At 46.0% G+C, this 10,529-nt stretch overlaps 1 protein-coding gene across 2 annotated transcripts in view; it reads right to left on the bottom strand.

Annotated features, from left to right (window-relative positions):
- The window catches only part of LOC110528579 (acid-sensing ion channel 1B), a 337,502-nt gene that overhangs the window by 286,403 nt on the left and 40,570 nt on the right, over positions 1 to 10,529 (bottom strand). The window contains exon 1 of one of the 2 annotated variants that reach the window (XM_090241993.1): positions 7,918 to 8,237. The exons of the other annotated variant lie outside the window; for it this stretch is intronic. The gene's annotated coding sequence lies outside the window, so the exon portion shown is untranslated. Of the gene's footprint in view, positions 1 to 7,917; positions 8,238 to 10,529 lie in introns of those variants that run through there. 2 annotated transcript variants of the gene reach the window in all.

Below are 10,529 nucleotides of genomic sequence, written 5' to 3'. Positions count from 1 at the left end.
CAGAGTGAGAGGGTCATCACGACAGAGAGCCAGAGTGAGAGGGTCATCACGACAGAGAGCCAGAGTGAGAGGGTCATCATGACAGAGAGCCAGAGTGAGAGGTTCATCACGACAGAGAGCCAGAGTGAGAGAGTCATCATGACAGAGAGCCAGAGTGAGAGGGTCATCACGACAGAGAGCCAGAGTGAGAGGGTCATCATGACAGAGAGCCAGAGTGAGAGGGTCATCACGACAGAGAGCCAGAGTGAGAGGGTCATCCTGATAGAGCCAGAGTGAGAGGGTCATCATGACAGAGAGCCAGAGTGAGAGGGTCATCCTGATAGAGCCAGAGTGAGAGGGTCATCATGACAGAGAGTGAGAGGGTCATCATGACAGAGAGCCAGAGTGAGAGGGTCATCATGACAGACAGCCAGAGTGAGAGGGTCATCACGACAGAGGGCCAGAGTGAGAGGGTCATCCCGACACAGTCACCTCAAACAACCTCTCTGTCTACCTGCTAGAGAAGAAGAGAGACCTCGTCTGTGTCCCAAACAGTACCCTATTCCCAACATAGTGCACTACTTTTGACTAGAGCCCCATGGGGAATAGGGCGCCATTTGGGATGCAAGCCTTGAGGAGAAACCTTGTCCCCTCTGTTAATCCACAGGATGTCTGTTGTCTCCATGCACGGCCTCACTCACAGCTCAGTTGGGAGCAGGTGTGTCAGAAATAAACAACGTCCTGTTTTCACCCTCAAATGTGTTTGTGTGCTAATTAAGGGTGCGTATTGTTGGGGTTCGTTTCCTTGTTCCTTGTCAATCATTGGCTCACTGGTGAAATTAGCATTATGACAATATCTTTAATTAAATCGTTCAAAAACCTTTATTAATGCAATTGCAGACAGAAGTTGACAACAGGAACATAAACGCATGTTTCTGAGTAAGTTCTACAAAATAGAAAAAAGTTGTTTTTATTAAACCCAAGGTCCAGCTCTAGTGATGTCACTGCCTACGTCATTATCTTCTACTCCTGAGACCAAAACCATGCCAACTCAACACTAAAACTCTTGTTTATATAGCTATCTAAAAGCTTAGCAGTAAATGTCCAAGTTGATTTATAGTGGAATGTCTGACTAATCTCTTATCTCTTACACTCCCCTGCAGAGTTCTGTCTTCACAGTCACACATTGCTCAGACTGTTTCTTCACAAGAGGCAGAGAGCCTAGAAAAGTACTGTGAAACAATATTAAACCTCATAATGTATATATATTGTTAATCTGTAGTCTAGGACCCTATAAATGTAAGGAGGGAGGGGTCTTATAACCCCTCCCCTTCTATTAATACAACATGAGCATAATCAATTATTATAATATATCAAACATTTGGTTCATTTGGTTCATGACCCCTAGGTGAACCCCTTTCAGTATCAAACGGGTAACATGTACAATGCCTTGCAAAAGTATTCATCCCCCTTGGCGTTTTTCCTATTTTGCAATAATAATTCTATAATTTAAATGGGTTTTTATTTGTATTTCATGTAATGGATATACACAAAATAGTCCAAATTGGTGATGTGACATTTTTAAAAATGACTTGTTTCAAAAAAAGTTTAAAAACATGAATTCATCCCCTTTTCTATGAAGCCCCTAAATAAGATCTGGTGCAACCAATTACCTTCAGAAGTCCCATAATTAGTTAAATAAAGTCCACCGGTGTGCAATCTAAGTGTCTCAGTGTATATATACACCTGTTCTGAAAGGCCCCAGAGTCAGCAACACCACCAAGCAAGCGGCACCATGAAGACCAAGGAGCTCTCCAAACCGGTCAGGGACAAAGTTGTGGAGAAGTACAGATCAGGGTTGGGTTATAAAAAAATCAGAAACTTTGAACATCCCACGGAGTACCATAAAATCCATTATTATAAAATGGAAAGAATATTGCACCACAACAAACCTGCCAAGAGAGGGCCGCCCACCAAAACTCAGAGACCAGGTAAGGTGGGCATTAATCAGAGAGGCAACAAAGAGACCAAAGATAACCCTGAAGGAGCTGCAAAGCTCCACAGCTGAAATTGGAGTATCTGTCCATAGGACCACTTTAAGCCATATACACTCCACAGAGCTGGGCTTTACGGAGGAGTGTCCAGAAAAAAAAAACATTACTTAAAGAAGAAAATAAGCAAACACATTTGGTGTTTGTCAAACGGCATGTGGGAGACTCCCCAAACACATGGAAGAAGGTCCTCTGGGCAGATGAGACTAAAATTGAGCGTTTTGGCCATCAAGGAAAATGCTATGTCTGGCGCAAACCTAACACCTCTCATCACCCTGAGAACACCATTTCATCGGCAGGGACTGGGAAACTGGTCAGAATTGAAGGAATAATGGATGGCGCTAAATACAGGGAAATTCTTGAGGGAAACCTGTTTCAGTCTTCCAGAGATTTGAGACTCGGACGGAGGCTCACCTTCCAGCAGGACAATGGCCCTAAGCATACTGCTAATGCAACACTCGAGTGTTTTAAGGGGAAACATTTAAATGTCTTGGAATGGCCTAGTCAAAGCCCAGACCTCAATCCAATTGAGAATCTGTGGTTTGACTTAAAGATTGCTGTACATCAGTGGATCCCATCCAACTTGAAGGAGCTGGAGCAGTTTTGCCTTGAAGAATGGGCAAAAATACCAGTGGCAAAATGTGCAAAGCTTATAGAGACATACCCTAAGAGACTTGCAGCTGTAATTGCTGCAAAACGTGGTTCTACAGAGTATTGACTTTGTGGGGGTGAATAGTTATGCACGCTCTAGTTTTCCCATTTTTTTGTCTTATTTCTTATTTGTTTCACAATAAAAAATATTTAGCATCTTCAAAGTGGTAGGCATGTTGTGTAAATCAAATGATACAACCCCCCAACCAAAAAAATCAATTTTAATTCCAGGTTGTAAGACAACAAAATAGGAAAAATGCCAAGGGGGGTGAATACTTTCGCAAGCCACTGTAACAAGAGTTAAAGGGTTGTTAATGAACTAGTAATGAGGTGTGTTGGGAAGCAGAGAGCGGGAACAATTCTGAACATGATTCCTGCTTTCATTAGACCACATCCCAGATGGCACCCTATTCCCTTGATAGTGCACTGTGGGGTCTAGTCAAAAGTAGTGCGCTATATAGGGCGTAAGGTGTCTTTTTTTTGGACGCACCCAGAGAGAGAGGGGCGTTGCGTTGCGCAGAGCGACGCAGAGGGACCACACATCTGTCATCAGTGTGCCCTTGCCTGTCGGAGGGAAATGAGCTCCATTTCCCCGTATTACTCTTGTCATTGCCCTGCGACGATTGGTCACACACACACACAGACACACAGCGCTCGGGCGGTCCGACGGTCCTCAACACATCAATATTACGACCAACCTGATGTGTACATGTTGTATTAACCAGATAGTGTTACCACTGTGGTATGTAACTAAATAGAGTCATGAGGTGTTGTATCCAACAGCTGTATTACTGACCTTCTACTGTATGTCCTACTCTGTGTGTAATAGTCAATTAGGTAAGGAAAAATAACATTGCATACCGCCCAAACAGATCCACGGATGACCCAATCGACCAATCGCACTGCACAATGCCCTATCCAATCTGGACAAGAGGAATACCTTTGTAAGAACACTATTAATTGACTACAGCTCAGCCTTCAACATCATAGTACCCTCCAAGCTCATCATTTAGCTCGGGGCCCTGGGTCTGAACCCCACCCTGTGCAACTGGGTCCTGGACTTCCTGACGGGCCGACCCCATTTGGTGAAGGTAGGAAACAACACCTCCACTACGTTCATCCTCAACACCAAGGATGCAAACTGGTGAGGGCCCAAAAAAGGTGATAATAAAATATACATATATATTTTTTTGCTTTAAAATGCTAATTTCTAGTGACTTTTAGACTGGATCCTTTATTGAAATGCAGGTTTTAACTAATTAAACAACAAAGAATATGATCTACATGATCAGTCTCTGTGTGTAAAATAAAAAGTGGTTCATGTAAACCTAACTCACAGATAAAAAAAACGTAAAGAAAACAGTCCAATGTTATTTGTTGCCTAGACTTTACTGCAAATGACACTCAAGTCTTGAGGAAAAACAATACACTAATATTGCAGTTAGCCATGACAGTCTTTATAATAGAACGCTTGTGACCGCACACATCTAAATATTGCACTTGGGGGAAAAAAACCTTCTTAAAGTAGAAATAGAATGAAACAAACAGGCATTCTATTTTTGCTCTATTATAGTGGCTACAATATTAGACATCGATCAAGTGCACAAGGCTACATGTGTGCAAAAATAACGTTCACTGAGTAAAAAAATTGAATAATCCCCCCCCCCCTCACTCACACACACACACGTGTTACTGTCAAGTTCAACACAACTAAAGCAATATCTTTGGGCTACACATCATATTGTACACTTTCTCCCTGTTGACATCTGTTCTACAATGTGCCAGCAGAGCATGATACCCTTTGTTGGCATAATTGATCTCTTTCATGCAGAGAGTACACCTGCCATACCCCTTTTATCCACTGTATTGAAAGAGGGATAGAGTGGTGGTGTTTCTTTCACCTCTATTTAAGCCAGGCCCAGCTCCAACTACACTCCCTGAATCCACTTGATTTATTAACAAGCAACGACTCATTTTCACCTGAATTCTCTCATTCTGAAAATGAACCACAGAGGGAAAACATTAGTTCATAGATAACTAGTTAGCTAACTAGCTAATGAACTAACTACTAACATTTCACACAGATTTCCAGGGTTCAGTGAGCCACTAACGTTATAGCTTGAGGAACGGGAAGGAACGGCAACGTTACCTCATCTGATTATACTTTTCACCATAAACTCAATTATTTGATCAGCTAAATTAGCTAATGTTGATAAACATTTCTCTTGGCTAGCTAACAGAGAATTAGATCCAGCTAACTTACTGTAGGAAGATACTTAACAATGCTAACAATTCTTGTTCAAACTTCAAACTTTCCAAATGCCAGTTGTTTTTCGGGTTCCAGCTCATGAAGTACCCTTCATCACCTTCTCACCCTCCAGGCTTCCCACCTATCTCTTCGTTGTCATTCAGGGGACGCGCTAGTGTTGTAACTGCCTTTCCACTCTCCGCTGTCTTACCAGCGCGCGTGCTGATGCCATAACCAGCATGTTAGTTGTCTCTTTTCTCTTTAGTCGCGTGCTGCAGTCTGTTATGTGAACGACTGGCTGAGCCCAGGCTCGAGCATTGGTATACAGACAGCGTTGCTCCAAACGCGCATCACTGGTTCGCTTACAGCCATTAGTGACCTTAACGCGCATATTAGACAAGCCCCCGCCCCATTTATTTTTTTTAAAATTATCGGATCTACACAAATCAGTCTGTATTACCGCCTGGTACGACAACTGCACCATCCGCAAACCACAGGGCTCTCTAGAGAGGGGTGCGGTCAGCCCAACGCATCACTGAGGGCACACTGCCTGTCCTCCAGGTCATCTACAGCATCAGGTGTCATAGAAAGGTCACGAAGTTCGTCAAGGACCTCAGCCACAGCCTGTTCACACCATCATCATCTAGAAGGTGAGGTCAGTACAGGTGCATCAAAGCTGGGACCGGGAAACTGAAAAACAGCTTCTATCTCTAGATTGTTAAATAGTCACCACTAGCCGGCCTCCGCCCAGCACCGTGCCCTGAACCTTAATCACTATTCCTGTGATAACATCTGCAAAATATGTGTATGCGACCAATAAAATTTGCTTTGTTTTTTGATTGAATTAACTTAATGCTATTGGACATGAGAAATGTGTTTGATTGTTAACTAATAGGTGGACCAATGGACCAACGTTAAAACTCAGTTACAATGTTTACATTAGCATACTACTAAGAATGAATTAAATGCATTTGGGCTTGCATAGACTCTAATCAGAGAAGTACTGATCTCTAAGAAAGATAATCGCTAGTGGGTAATCAGCTAGCTAATGTGTGTCGTGACACCCGCGGTAGGCCTGTGTATTAACAGTATCTGTGACAGGGCCGTCGGTATCCTAAGAAGAAACATCCTCGAACTAAGTACCACCGGTCAAGGGCAGGCACGGAGCCTCAGTATGCAGCCTTGAGTACGGAGTGGAGGAGGAGCAGACCTGGGTTCAAATACTATTTGAAATCGTTTAAAATACTTTGAGGGTTTGCTTTGCCTATGGGAGATGGGCGGGGTTTGGACTTTTGAGACCTTTTTAATAGTTCCATTACATCAGGAAAGCTCAATTAAGTATAGAAACAGTATTTGAAATATGTCAAATAGTAGTTGAACCCCGGAGTGGAGTGATCTGACTGAAAGCTTTAACACACGGGCATGCATGCTGAAAGGACCCTATAGTGAAGCCTGTTACATGTTACCCTGTTTCTCATTCTGCTACTGCTCTGTTCTACTCTGTTCCGCCTTCCCTGGGCCTGTTCCCACCTCCTTCCCATCTCCCCTCTACCCTCCACATCCCTTCTTAAGGCTTCCTCATTCTCATTCACTCCTTCCCTGGGCCTGTTCCCACCTCCTTCCCACCTCCTTCCCGTCTCCCCTCTACCCTCCACATCCCTTCTTAAGGCTTCCTCATTCTCATTCACTCCTTCCCTGGGCCTGTTCCCACCTCCTTCCCGTCTCCCCTCTACCCTCCACATCCCTTCTTAAGGCTTCCTCATTCTCATTCACTCCTTCCCTGGTCATATTCCTCTCCTTTTCCTCTGCCTCCTCCCCCTCCTCCTATCCTCCATGGCCTCCTTCTCTCCCCTTCCTATCTATCTGTTTTTACCCTCTCCTCCTCTTCCTCTATCCTTGATGCCCTAGTGCAGCCATTCAGCCAGCCAGGCTTGTGCCCTGATCTCAGCCAAAGCATTTATAATTGATTATTTAAGGTATAATCTCTCACTCTCTCTCTCTCTCTCTCTCTCTCTCTCTGTGTTTCATATTTCCCAGTTTGTTATTAAAAACACATTTTCGGAGGGCAGGAGCTGCGACAGCCAGGGTGACATGGATTAAATGGATTCCTTAGATCTCTATCACACGCTCTCTCCCTTTCTACCTCACTACCTCTCTCTCTACCTTACCGCATCTGCCTTCCATCCCCCTCTTCATAGCCCTATGTAACCTATCATGTCAGTTATCTATCTCTGTCTCTCTCTCCCTCTCTACTTCACTGCCTTCCACCCCTTTCCCCCTCTTCATAGCCCTGTGTAACCTATCATCTCTGTCTGTCTGTCTGTCTGCCTGTCTGTCTGTCTGCCTGCCTGCGTGCGTGCGTGCGTGCGTGCGTGCGTGTGTGTGTGTAATTAACAAGACACCAGTGAGAGTCTGTGATTGCGTGTTACAGAGAGAGAGAGAGAGAGAGAATGAGGGAAGTAGGGTATGTTTGGCAGTTTTGGCAGTCACATAAAGGAGAAAACTAGGACTGGAACAACCCATCCCAGGAGAACAGAAGACACTGTGGAAGTAGGTCTATTAGCCTCAGAAAGATGTTTATCTAAAACTAGGCTAAGAGGCAGGCATGGAACACGCACTCAGACACACGGCACTGTTTGGTTTTTAGTATGATTGCTATGGGCAGCATCGGGTAGGTTACTTTCTAAATATAATCCCTTACAGTTACAAGTTAGTTACCTGTCCAAAATGTTAATCAGTAAAGTAACTTTTGGATTACCCGAACGCAGTAACGTAATCTGATTACTTTCCGTTACTTTTTTTGGGGGGGGATTACTACTTTCCCTTTAAGAGGCACTCGAAGAAGACCAAAAGGATCCATGAAACGCATCATCATAGTGGTCTCTGACTCTCGCTCAGTCCTGCGCCTGAATCCTTCGCTCTCCTCTAGATAGACTCTGACAGTTTGACACGTGTTCTGCTCAGTAAACACAGTGGTTTTACTCTTACCTGTGTCCTGCGCCTGACTCCTTCGCTCTCCTCTAGATAGACTCTGACACCTTCATTACAGCCCAGTATGAGTAACTGACCAGCATTCTTTCCTTTAGCCAGAGCCTTGTTTCCCAGAGCTCCCAGAGCATTCGTAGCGTTAAGATCATCATTAGAACCTGCTTACAATGTATGCTTAGTAGCCGCGGTGTTTCTCAGAGCCCTCACCCTAACGGACGAGCTAAACACCTTTTTTCTCACGTTTTGAACACAACGACGACTCCATATATAGATAGATCGTTTTTGTCTAGCGGGAGAGATTGAAGTTCCCGGCGTGCTGTACTTTGCCCCCCCCCCCCCCTTGCTGTATACCCACAACTGCGTGGCCTCACACAGCTCCAACTCCATGACAGTAGTAGGCCATTACAGACACATTCGCATCCCTTTGCTACTACAATATCAGCAAAGATGGCTCCGTAGCAGATTGCTAAACTGTATTGTATATGGATAATATGAACGTAGGCTACATTGTTTTTGCCAGGCAAAACTGTAGAAAATGAAAGAAGTGCTTTCTGGTCGCTAATACGGATATGGGCAACTGCCGTTGCACGCCAACATTATTCTATAGATCACCAGCCCAGAGAGGACTGAGGAGGATACTGCTTTAGAGCCCAGAGAGGACTGAGAGGATACTGCTTTAGAGCCCAGAGAGGACTGGGAGGATACTGCTTTAGAGCCCAGAGAGGACTGGGAGGATACTGATTTAGAGCCCAGAGAGGACTGGGGGGATACTGCTTTAGTGCCCAGAGAGGACTGGGAGGATACTGCTTTAGAGCCCAGAGAGGACTAGGAGGATACTGCTTTAGAGCCCAGAGAGGACTGAGAGGATACTGCTTTAGAGCCCAGAGAGGACTGGGAGGATACTGCTTTAGAGCACCAGCCCAGAGGACTGGGAGGATACTGACTTAGATCACCAGCCCAGAGAGGACTAGGAGGATACTGCTTTAGATCACCAGTCCAGAGAGGACGGGGAGGATACAGCTTTAGAGCACCAGCCCAGAGAGGACTGGGAGGATACAGCTTTAGATCACCAGCCCAGAGAGGACTAGGAGGATACTGCTTTAGATTACCAGCCCAGAGAGGACTGGGAGGATACTGCTTTAGATCACCAGCCCAGAGAGGACTGGGAGGATACAGCTTTAGAGCACCAGCCCAGAGAGGACTGGGAGGATACTGCTTTACAGCACCAGCCCAGAGAGGACTAGGAGGATACTGCTTTATAGCACCAGCCCAGAGAGGACTGAGAGGATACTGCTTTAGAGCCCAGAGAGGACTGGGAGGATACTACTTTAGAGCACCAGCCCAGAGAGGACTGGAGGATACTGCTTTAGAGCACCAGCCCAGAGAGGACTGGGAGGATACTGCTTTAGATCACCAGCCCAGAGAGGACTGGGAGGATACTGCTTTAGAGCACAAGCCCAGAGAGGACTAGGAGGATACTGCTTTAGAGCACCAGCCCGGAGAGGACTAGGAGGATACTGCTTTATAGCACCAGCCCAGAGAGGACTGAGAGGATACTGCTTTAGAGCACCAGCCCAGAGAGGACTGGGAGGATACTGCTTTAGAGCACCCGCCCAGAGAGGACTGAGAGGATACTGCTTTAGAGCACCAGCCCAGAGAGAACTGGGAGGATACTGCTTTAGAGCACCAGCCCAGAGAGGACTGGGACGATACTGCTTTAGATCACCAGCCCAGAGAGGACTGGGAGTATACTGCTTTAGAGCCCAGAGAGGACTGGGAGGATACTGCTTTAGATCACCAGCCCAAAGAGGACTGGGAGGATAGTGCTTTAGAGCACAAGCCCAGATGACTGGGAAGATACTGCTTTAGAGCACCAGCCCAGAGAGGACTGGGAGGATACTGCGTTAGAGCACCAGCCCAGAAGACTGGGAGGATACAGCTATAGATCACCAGCCCAGAGAGGACTGGGAGGATACTGCTTTAGATCACCAGCCCAGAGAGGACTGGGAGGATACTGCTTTAGATCACCAGCCCAGAGAGGACTGGGAGGATACTGCTTTAGAGCACAAGCCCAGAGAGGACTAGGAGGATACTGCTTTAGAGCACCAGCCCAGAGAGGACTAGGAGGATACTGCTTTATAGCACCAGCCCAGAGAGGACTGAGAGGATACTGCTTTAGAGCCCAGAGAGGACTGAGAGGATACTGCTTTAGAGCACCAGCCCAGAGAGGACTGGGAGGATACTGCTTTAGAGCACCAGCCCAGAGAGGACTGGGATGATACTGCTTTAGATCACCAGCCCAGAGAGGACTAGGAGGATACTGCTTTAGAGCACCAGCCCAGAGAGGACTGGGAGGATACTGCTTTAGATCACCAGCCCAGAGAGGACTGGGAGGATACTGCTTTAGATCACCAGCCCAGAGAGGACTGGGAGGATACTGCTTTAGAGCACCAGCCCAGAGAGGACTGGGAGGATACAGCTTTAGAGCACCAGCCCAGAGAGGACTGGGAGGGAGTTGTGAAATGGATCAAACGGTTTAATAACAGTGAGCATGGAAATGATGTACCTGTGTTCCTGGCAGGGGGTGGAAGCAATACATGCTCCTTACAAGA

This window comes from Oncorhynchus mykiss, chromosome 7, assembly GCF_057628025.1.
Source record: "Oncorhynchus mykiss isolate SJ-2025 chromosome 7, ASM5762802v1, whole genome shotgun sequence".
Lineage (NCBI taxonomy): Eukaryota > Metazoa > Chordata > Actinopteri > Salmoniformes > Salmonidae > Oncorhynchus > Oncorhynchus mykiss.
This window is presented reverse-complemented; position numbering and strand designations above follow the sequence as displayed.